The sequence below is a fragment of the Hyla sarda genome, chromosome 3, assembly GCF_029499605.1.
Source record: "Hyla sarda isolate aHylSar1 chromosome 3, aHylSar1.hap1, whole genome shotgun sequence".
Classification (NCBI taxonomy): Eukaryota; Metazoa; Chordata; class Amphibia; order Anura; family Hylidae; genus Hyla; species Hyla sarda.
Genome location: NC_079191.1, coordinates 294,729,526 through 294,741,269, shown reverse-complemented (window position 1 = coordinate 294,741,269; position 11,744 = coordinate 294,729,526). Strand labels below are relative to the sequence as shown.

At 40.7% G+C, this 11,744-nt stretch overlaps 1 protein-coding gene across 1 annotated transcript in view; it reads left to right on the top strand.

Moving 5' to 3' along the window:
• The window catches only part of CEP170 (centrosomal protein 170), a 539,078-nt gene that overhangs the window by 159,126 nt on the left and 368,208 nt on the right, over positions 1–11,744 (top strand). The window lies entirely within an intron of this gene.

Below are 11,744 nucleotides of genomic sequence, written 5' to 3'. Positions count from 1 at the left end.
CTTGTTTGAAGACTCAGAACCATGAGTAACTCCGTATGAAGCATTATCTTTCTCTGCAGGAATACCCTACTTCTGGAATACTGAGTAGGGCTATGCTTTTATTTTGCAGGGACACCAGCTGGAGGGTTATAAGTGAGTGAACAACGTTGTGCTGAGGATAAATACAAACAATCCGGAAGGGGCACATACTTTTTTTTATTGTTGCACTACTTGCTGGTTTACTATTTTTTACAGGGCAGACCCCCACTGGCTGAGGACTTCATGAAAAGGGATATACCCATATGGTTTATTTTCCTTTCAACATGATTCTTGATTAAGAGCACATTTGACAGTACTGCATATACTAAATGGTAATCTGTGACTGTCTGAGGAATGTACTATATAAGGGTTATTGTACCTTGTGAATTTCTTATTAACCCGCTATGTTCTGAATACTCCCCTGATGACGTAGCTGATGGAGGCGTCAGAAACGCGTTGGGTGAACTAGTCACCAGAGATGGTTGACTAAGGTAGTAATCATTTTGGAGTACACTTTAACGCTCATATCTATCTTGGATGTGCTTTTGTGTGAACAACATACCACTCCTAATTGGATTAATTATATGTTAACAGCTCTTTTTCTTGGTAACTTAAAGGGGTATTCCAGCAAAAAACTTTTTATATATCAACTGGCTCCAGAAAGTTAAACAGATTTGTAAATTAGTGTCCGTGAAGAAAAATGAAAAATCGGCACTCACCGGTGTGGCTGCAGGGTCTTCTTTATTGAGACATACTCACATCAGGAGTACAGAAGAGAGGGGTGGTGGGGGGACAAGTGATGGCGACCGAGCTCTAGTTTCGCACACTTGGTGTGCTTCGTCCGGCCATGGCCCATAATGCCTATGACTGCCTTATATACAAGTGAACCTGGTGCTTCACCTATCACGTACCTGAACATCTCTCACATGATCAGGTGACGTGGTAGGAGGGGAGGTGTGTTAAAAGCAAAGGTAATTAGAAGCATGCTGAAAGCTCCGTTCTATCGTTTAACCCTATGTTGCCTGTGGCATTAGTTTTAATGATCCATAGTGTCTCCACTTGTAGTAATTTTGACTCAATTTGTTCATATTTATTACATGGCACTTTTTCTAAGCCTACGAAGCGCAGTACATCTGGGTTATTGTTGTGGGCTTCCCTTACGTGGGCCTGCATACGGGACGCTCCTGGCTTTCCAGCACGTATGGTGTAAAGATGTTCCCTAATACGCATCTGGAGCTGGTGTTTCGTCTGACCCACGTAATAAAAGCCACAAGGACATATTATTGCATAAACTACATTTTTCGTGCGGCAGGTAATTCATTCTTTAATAGTATGAAAGACTGCTCCTAGCCTTATGTGTTTAGTTTCCAAGCAGTATTTGCATTGGTTGCAATTTTTACATTGGTATGTGCCTTTAGGTGTAATGTCACTAAGCCATGTTTCTTTTTTAGCTGATTTAGTGCTACTCTTGGGTTTATTTCTTAGCTTATCACCTATGGTGAAATTTTTTCTGTATGTTATACGTGGTTTGTTTTCTGCTCTTTTTTTCAGGTCCTCATCGGCTTCCAATAGGAACCAGTTTCTACGTATAGCCCGCTCAATCACTGGATTCATAGGAGTATTCTGGAATACAAAGGTAAATCTTTCTTTTAAGTTTTCTGAATTATTAAATGGTTGTTTTCTATCTTTCAGTAAGTCTTTCCTGTTGGCTTTATCTGCTTTTTTTCTTCTGTAATTTATTACTTCATCTGGATAGTTGCGTTCTTTCGACCTTATCGCTAGCTCATTAGCTTGTTTTACAAAAGTGTTATATTTACTATTGTTTCTTTTAAGGCGGATAAATTGTCCGTATGGGATGTTCTTTTTGTCACAAATCTATGGGAGCTATTAAAGTGTAGCAATGTGTTTATTGGCTACTGTTTTTCTGTAATTTTCAGTAGTTATGTGATTCCCTTCAATCCGGAGTTTCAAATCTAGAAACTCCAAAGTCTCACCACCATAGTTATTGGTGAAATGCATATTCTCGCTATTGTTATTTAAATATGTTGTAAATTCGTTAAATAAAGCTTCTGTACCCGTCCATATTAGGATAATATCGTCTACATAGCGATAATAAATTTTTATAAAAGGAAGATATGGATTGGTGGTACTGTATATAAACCGATTTTCAAAACTACTCAAGAATAAATTTGCATAGGCACTGGAGACCGGTGTCTCCATAGGGGTCCCGGTCTCCTGTTTGTACCATTGTTCACCATACATGAAGGTGTTGTTATGGAGTACAAAATTAAGGTCCTCTGTAACAAATTCGATCATATTATCAGAAACATTGGCTTGTGTGAGGGACTCTTTCACTGCCTGTACACCCGCCTTGTGAGGAATATGGGTGTACAGGCTAGTGACGTCAATCGAGCACAGACTACTCCCACCTTCTACATAGACATCCTTTAGAGTTTGGAGGAGGTGCTTGGTGTCCTTTATGTGTTACAATATAGATGTTTGTAATGAGGTAAGTATCCAGTCTAGATATTGAGATAGGAATTCTGTCGCTGAGCCGATCCCGGCTACAATTGGTCTACCTGGGGGTCGGCTCAGCGACTTGTGGACTTTAGGCAAGTGATACCATCGTGCTGGTTTTGCAATGTCAGGTAGTAGTTTTTCGGCATTTTTCTCTGATATAACCTTTTTTGTGACATATTTATGTAAAAATGATTTGAGATTGTCAAGAATCTTAGGGGTTGGGTCAGCCGACAAAGGGGTATATGTTGCTGTGTCCGCCAGCTGTCTACCAGCTTCCTCTACATAGTCTGTAGTATATTGTACTACAACACTCCCCCCTTTGTCGGCACGGATTACTGTAATATCTTCCCTTTTTTCTAATATTTTGAGTGCCTGAAGTTCTTGACTGGAGAGATTCATAGTGGGGCTCGGATATATCATAGCTTTTACGTCTCTCGTGACTGCTTTGACTAAGGAGTCTATACTGCTGCCTTGTGTAACTGGCGGATTAAATTTAGATTTTTTCCCTTTGTTGAAAAAACTATTCTCCTTACTAAGGCTATCAGTAGACTTCCTATCATGTTCGAATCCTGTGGCTAACATCGCTATGCATTCTCTATCCATATCGTCAATATCAGGAGGGAAGAACCCCAAGGGACCTATACATATACGGTTGTCTCTCTCATATATCTGCTCATTAGATTTAGGTTTATTAGAAAAAAACTTATGTAGGCTAATATCTCGAGTGGCCCTTGCCAAGTCTATTTCAAAGGTAGTCTCATTAAAACATTCTGAGAGTCCGTAATTGAGTCCTTTCATGAGGATGGATATGCTGGCTGGATCCAATGGGTCGGTTGTAAGATTGATGACGTTAGAGTTTAGGTTTTGTTCCTCCATGTTGCGGTTCATTTTTTCTTTGTTTCCTGCATTGGTGGGTCTTGATCGGTTTCTCTTTGTCCTTTGTCTTCCTCGTCTAATCCTTTTTCTTTCTCTAAAGGGACAGCTTCATTTTTATTAGTGGATGTTTGTTCAGATAGCAGTTGCGTTTCTTTAGACGTTTTTTTTCTCTATTATGTTGTGGTGGCTTATGGTTAGATTGCTGTGATATTTATCTGTTTTGGGTTTGTAATTTCTGACGTTTTTATTTCCTGCTTTATTCACAGGAATTTGATTCTGCCAGATAAACTCCTGATTATTATCATAGTTCCTTTTATCTCTGACAAATTTATCATGCTTTTTGATTTTCAGGTCTTCCTGTAGTGGTAGCAATCTATCTTTCAGTTTCTCTGAGAATGAATTAGCTAGATTGGGTGGTGATCTTTTGATAAATTCCAGTTTTGGTTCCTGTAGATGTTCAGTGATTTTATCGTGCTCTATGCGGTTACGCGTGAGGACTATGTGGAGCAGCTTCATGGCATGTTCATGATGAGCTTGAATCCACGTCTGAGTGAAGATGGCATCATCCTGGAAGATTGCCGGTTGCTTGTACATACATAAGCCTCTGGGAGCTCTATCGCATTGTTCATAGGATTGCTATGAATGAATTGTCCAGAAGGATGCAATTTCCTTCTCTGAGAGGTTAGTGATTCGATGTTCTAGGGTTTTCAGACTAATAACTTCTATATCTTCCTTGAGATTGCAGTCAAGGAAAAATCCCCCCACGTCCTCTCTCCCTGTGAGTATCGCTGCATCCAATTGCTCCAACATGGTATGCTCATCCGTTTCCATGCTGTCCAGGTATATTACACTCTTGCTGACTGGCAGGTCTGCTGTGCGTGCTCTGCACTAGTAGAAATATAGGCAAGTAACAATTCAGATAGAAGGTAGTGCGGCACTGCGTGAGTGTACTGGATGCGGGATGGCAGGTAGGTAGTTGGTGTAGCTGTATTGCCTCAGGTGGTGCTCAGATTATGCAAGCAAAGTTCATAGTGTCCGTGAAGAAAAATGAAAAATCGGCACTCACCGGTGTGGCTGCAGCGGCTTACTTATTGAGACATACTGACATCAGGGGTACAGAAGAGAGGGGTGGTGGGGGGACAAGTAGTGGCGACCGAGCTCTAGTTTCGCACACTTGGTGTGCTTCGTCCGGCCATGGCCCATAATGCCTATGACTGCCTTATATACAAGTGCACCTGGTGCTTCACCTATCACGTACCTGAACATCTCTCACATGATCAGGTGACGTGGTAGGAGGGGAGGTGTGTTAAAAGCAAAGGTAATAAGAAGCATGCTGAAAGCTCCGTTCTATCGTTTAACCCTATGTTGCCTGTGGCATTAGTTATAATGATCCATAGTGTATCCACTTGTAGTCATTTTGACTCAATTCGTTCATATTTATTACATGACACTTTTTCTAAGCCTACGAAGCGCAGTACATCTGGGATTTTATTACGTGGGTCAGACGAAATGCCAGCTCCAGATGCGTATTAGGGAACATTTTTACACCATACGTGCTGGAAAGCCAGGAGCGTCCCGTATGCAGGCCCACGTAAGGGAAGCCCACAAAAATAACTCAGATGTACTGCGCTTCGTAGGCTTAGAAAAAGTGTCATGTAATAAATATGAACGAATTGAGTCAAAATTACTACAAGTGGAGACACTATGGATCATTAAAACTAATGCCACAGGCAAGATAGGGTTAAACGATTGAACGGAGCTTTCAGCATGCTTCTAATTTCCTTTGCTTTTAACACACCTGCCCTCCTACCACGTCACCTGATCATGTGAGAGATGTTCAGGTACGTGATAGGTGAAGCATCAGGTTCACTTGTATATCAGGCAGTCATAGGCATTATGGGCCATGGTCGGACGAAGCACACCAAGTGTGCGAAACTAGAGCTCGGTCGCCACCACTTGTCCCCCCACCACCCCTCTCTTCTGTACCCCTGATGTGAGTTTGTCTCAATAAGGAAGACCCTGCAGCCACAACGGTGAGTGCCGATTTTTCATTTTTCTTCACGGACACTATGAACTTTGCTTGCATAATCTGAGCACCACCTGAGACAATACAGCTACACCAACTCCTACCTGCCATCCCGCATCCAGTACACTCACGCAGTGCCACACTACCTTCTATCTGAATTGTTACTTGCCTATATTTCTACTAGTGCAGAGCACGCACAGCAGACCTGCCAGTCAGCAAGAGTGTAATATACCTGGACAGCATGGAAACGGATGAGCATACCACGTTGGAGCAATTGGATGCAGCGATACTCACAGGGAGAGATGACGTGGGGGGATTTTTCCTTGACTGCAATCTCAAGGAAGATATAGAAGCTATTAGTCTGAAAACACTAGAACATCGTATCACTACCCTCTCAGAGAAGGAAATTGCATCTTTCTGGACAATCCATTCATTGCAATCCTATGAACAATGCGATAGAGCTCCAAGAGGCTTACGTATGTACAAACAACCGGCAATCTTCCAGGATGATGCCATCTTCACTCAGACGTGGATTCAAGCTCATCATGAACATGCCATGAAGCTGCTCCACATAGTCCTCACGCATAACCGCATAGAGCACGATAAAATCACTGAACATCTACAGGAAGCAAAACTGGAATTTATCAAAAGATCACCACCCGATCTAGCTAATTCATTCTCAGAGAAACTGAAAGATAGATTGCTACCACTACAGGAAGACCTGAAAATCAAGAAGCGTGATAAATTTGTCAGAGATAAAAGGGACTATGATAATAATCAGGAGTATATCTGGCAGAATCAAATTCCTGTGAATAAAGCAGGAAATAAAAAAGTCAGAAATTACAAACCCAAAACAGATAAATATCACAGCAAGCTAACCATAAGCCACCACAACATAATAGAGAAAAAAACGTCTAAAGAAACGCAACCGCTATCTGAACAATCATCCACTAATAAAAATGAAGCCGTCCCTTTAGAGAAAGAAAAATGATTAGACGAGGAAGACAAAGGACAAAGAGAAACCGATCAAGACCCACCAATGCAGGAACCAAAGAAAAAAAGAACCGCAACATGGAGGAACAAAACCTAAACTCTATCAATCTTACAACCGACCCATTGGATCCAGCCAGCATATCCCTCCTCACGAAAAGACGCAATTACGGACTCTCAGAATGTTTTAATGAGACTACCTTTGAAATAGACTTGGCAAGGGCCACTCGAGATATCAGCCTACATAAGTTTTTTTCTAATAAACCTAAATCTAATGAGCAGATATGTGAGAGTGACAACCGTATATGTATAGGTCCCTTGGGGTTCTTCCCTCCTGATATTGACGATATGGATAGAGAATGCATAGCGATGTTAACCACAGGATTCGAACATGATAGGAAGTCTACTGATAGCCTTAGTAAGGAGAATAGTTTTTTCAACAAAGGGAAAAAAATCTAAATTTAATCCGCCAGTTACACAAGGCAGCAGTATAGACTCCTTCGTCAAAGCAGTCACGAGAGACGTAAAAGCTATGATATATCCGAGCCCCACTATGTATCTCTCCAATCAAGAACTTCAGGCACTCAAAATATTAGAAAAAAGGGAAGATATTACAGTAATCCGTGCCGACAAAGGGGAGAGTGTTGTAGTACAATATACTACAGACTATATAGAGGAAGCTGGTAGACAGCTGGCAGACACAGCAACATATACCCCTTTGTCGGCCGACCCAACCCCTAAGATTCTTGACAATCTCAAATCATTTTTACATAAATATGTCACAAAAAAGGTTATATCAGAGAAAAACGCCGAAAAACTACTACCTGACATTGCAAAACCAGCACGATGGTATCACTTGCCTAAAGTCCTTAAGTCGCTGAGCCGACCCCCAGGCAGACCAATTGTAGCCGGGATCGGCTCAGCGACAGAATTCCTATCTCAATATCTAGACTGGATACTTACCCCATTACAAACATCTATATTGTCACACATAAAGGACACCAAGCACCTCCTCCAAACTCTAAAGGATGTCTATGTAAAAGGAGGGAGTAGTCTGTGCTCGATTGACGTCACTAGCCTGTACACCCGTATTCCTCACAAGGCGGGTGTACAGGCAGTGAAAGAGTCCCTCACACAAGTCAATGTTTCTGATAATATGATCGAATTTGTTACAGAGGGCCTTAATTTTGTACTCCATAACAACACATCATGTATGGTGAACAATGGTACAAACAGGAGACCGGGACCCCTATGGGGACACCGGTCTCCTGTGCCTATGCAAATTTATTCTTGAGTAGTTTTGAAAATCGGTTTATATACAGTACCACCAATCCATATCTTCCTTTTATAAAAATGTATTATCGCTATGTAGACGATATTATCCTAATATGGACGGGTACAGAAGCTTTATTTAACGAATTTACAACATATTTAAATAACAATAGCGAGAATATGCATTTCACCAATAACTATGGAGGTGAGACTTTGGAGTTTCCAGATTTGAAACTCCGGATTCAAGGGAATCTCATAACTACTGAAAATTACAGAAAAACAGTAGCCAATAAACACATTGCTACACTTTAATAGCTCCCATAGATTTGTGACAAAAAAGAACATCCCATACGGACAATTTATCCGCCTTAAAAGAGACAATAGTAAATATAACACTTTTGTAAAACAAGTTAATGAGCTAGCGATAAGGTTGAAAGAACGCAACTATCCAGATGAAGTAATAAATTACGGAAGAAAAAAAGCAGATAAAGCCAACAGGGAAGACTTACTGAAAGATAAAAAACAACCATTTAATAATTCAGAAAACTTAAAAGAAAGATTTACCTTTGTATTCCAGAATACTCCTATGAATCCAGTGATTGAGCGGGCTATACGTAGAAACTGTCACCATAGGTGATAAGCTAAGAAATAAACCCAAAAGTAGCACTAAATCAGCTAAAAAAAGAAACATGGCTTAGTGACATTACACCTAAAGGAACATACCAATGTAAATATTGCAACAAGGCTAGGAGCAGTCTTTCATACTATTAAAGAATTAATTACCTGCCGCACGAAAAATGTAGTTTATGCAATAATATGTCCTTGTGGCTTTTATTACGTGGGTCAGACGAAACGCCAGCTCCAGATGCGTATTAGGGAACATTTTTACACCAGATGCGCTGGAAAGCCAGGAGCGTCCCGTATGCAGGCCCACGTAAGGGAAGCCCACAACAATAACCCAGATGTACTGCACTTCGTAGGCTTAGAAAAAGTGTCATGTAATAAATATGAACGAATTGAGTCAAAATTACTACAAGTGGAGACACTATGGATCATTAAAACTAATGCCACAGGCAACATAGGGTTAAACGATAGAACGGAGCTTTCAGCATGCTTCTAATTACCTTTGCTTTTAACACACCTCCCCTCCTACCACGTCAACTGATCATGTGAGAGATGTTCAGGTACGTGATAGGTGAAGCACCAGGTTCACTTGTATATAAGGCAGTCATAGGCACTATGGGCCATGGCCGGACGAAGCACACCAAGTGTGCGAAACTAGAGCTTGGTCGCCACCACTTGTCCCCCCACCACCCCTCTCTTCTGTACCCCTGATGTGAGTATGTCTCAATAAAGAAGACCCTGCAGCCACACCGGTGAGTGCCGATTCTTCATTTTTCTTCACGAACACTATGAACTTTGCTTGCATAATCTGAGCACCACCTGAGGCAATACAGCTACACCAACTCCTACCTGCCATCCCACATCCAGTACACTCACGCAGTGCCGCACTACCTTCTGTCAGATTTGTAAATTACTTCTATTAAAAAAATCTTAATCCTTTCAGTACTTATGAGCTTCTGAAGTTACGGTTGTTCTTTTCTGTCTAAATCCTCTCTGATGACACCTGTCTCTGGAAATGCCCAGTATAGAACCAAATCCCCATAGCAAACCTCTTCTAAACTGGGCGTTTCCCGAGACAGGTGTCATCAGAGAGGATTTAGACAGAAAAGAACAACCTTAAGTTCAGCAGCTCATAAGTACTGAAAGGATTAAGCTTTTTTAATAGAAGTAATTTACAAATCTGTTTCACTTTCTGGAGCCAGTTGATATATTTAAAAAAGTTTTTTCCTGGAATACCCCTTTAAACCAGAATAAAAGCACTTTATACACACATTTGTTTCTTTGTAAATTTTTTAAGAAATATAGGAATAAAAGTTATATTTTAGTCACCTCTTTCACTGGTGTTGGTCAGCTGGTGATTTATATTGTCTTTATGCTAAGAGGATTTTTATATACATCGGTCGTGTACAGGACCTTACTTGTTGTGTACAATTGGTAATTCATTGGTTACACATGATATATTAAGACCACAAGTAGGTGGGTCTTTTTTTTCCATCACTAATATGTAAAGTGGTGTTCATATGCTTCAGTGTAAGTACAGTGTGTTAGTTTTATTGCCTAAAATATAAACAGGTTTGCAACATAACAATTAGAATAGTCTGTGTATTTTCTGAAGCAATTACCCTTCCATTCATGTGTGTGCTTTGAACAGGATTGGTTCAGAAAATACAGAGATTCTATTAGATTTCAGTGTAGCAACCAGTATTTTTTTGTCAAGTGAGGGGGGTTTGAAGTTGAGGTTTGAAAGGTTCAACTTGGGGTATTACGGGAGTTATTAACTTTTAACTATCCTGCCCTTTATGCACAATTATGTCAGTTATCCATTTACTTGTTGTATGGCTCTGCTGCGGATTGTCCACTTTTTGTTCTTTATATGGTCCCACAGGTTTAGCATTCCATTGTGGTATGGATTACTGTCATCTTGAGCCTTTCCAGTGAACCTGTTCAGCTCAAGATGACAGCTGATCACAAGCCAGCCCTCCGAGGACGTGTGTGGTCCATCTGGACATCCTAGCATCACGTGGTCTTAACAGTCTGCAGAATGTGGGCATGCAGTGAAATATGCAGGTTATCTCATGAGGTTAATTAGCTTTGTCAGATTAAGGTTGTATATGACAAACAATTACATCCAGGCATCAACATATGCTGTAGTTTTATATCCACAGAACATCAAACAGAACAGAAAACTAGAGCTGTAGCAACTTATTCCAATTCAACATAATGAGCAACATAAATCTTCTTTACCATACCATTCAGTGTAGCAGAACAGGGTAATCAGAGCCTTCTCTATCCAGAACAGTTGTAATAAAAGGTTGCCATTTGGCAAAAAGGATTTTGTGGAGTTGGTGATCTCTGTCATCTATGGGATGGATTCTTTTTTTTTTTTTTCCCCCTCAACTATAATTTTTTTTATTGAGCATATAGTAATAAACAGACATTCAAACCCCAAACATGGGCCATAGGAACAAGCTCACATTTTTCACAGAGTCAAGAATAGGAGGGAATAGGAGGGTACATACAACCAAACTAGAGGTAAATCAACAACACAGCAATAAACCCTTTTAGGGTGAAAGGGGGGGGGGCAGGAAAACTTGGGGAAAGACAGAAAGGGTAGGCATGTTTTACAGAGAGGCAGAAGAAAGAGGAGGGAGGAGGATTAAATAGAAGGGGGAAGGGGAAGGAAGAAAAAGAAGAGGAAAAGAGGAGTTACAGAGGATCAACATATGAGTTGCATAAGAGACACCAGGGGAACAAGCAGGATCAGTAGGGTTAGTCCTGACAAAGAGTAGGTACAACCACTATCAACATTTAGAGTACAAAGAGTTAAACCATGGTAACATAGTAACATAGTTCATAAGGTCGAAAAAAGACCAGAGTCCATCAAGTTCAACCTATACCCCTAATGAGTCCCTACTGAGTTGATCCAGAGGAATGCAAAAAATAAAACTCATACTCGGGGTAAAAATTTATTCCCAACTCCAAATATGGCATCAGAATAAATCCCTGGATCAACTTTCTGTCCATATAGATCTAGAATCCATAACCTGTAATGTTATTATTCTCCAACAATGCATCCAGACCCCTTTTAAATTCTTTTACAGAATTCACCATGACCACCTCCTCTGACAAAGAATTCCACAGCCTCACTGCTCTTACAGTAAAGAACCCCTGTCTGTTCTGGTGTAGAAACATTCTTTCCTCAAGACTTAGAGGATGCCCCCTTGTTATAGATATAGTCCTGGGTGTAAAAAGATCATAGGAGAGATCTCTGTACTGCCCCCTGATACATTTATACATAGTTCTTAGGTCTCCCCTAAGCCTCCTTTTTTCTAAACTAAATAACCCCAATTCTGATAATCTTTCTGGGTACTGTAGTCCTCCCTTTCCCCGAATTACTCTGGTTGCCTGTGTTATAACC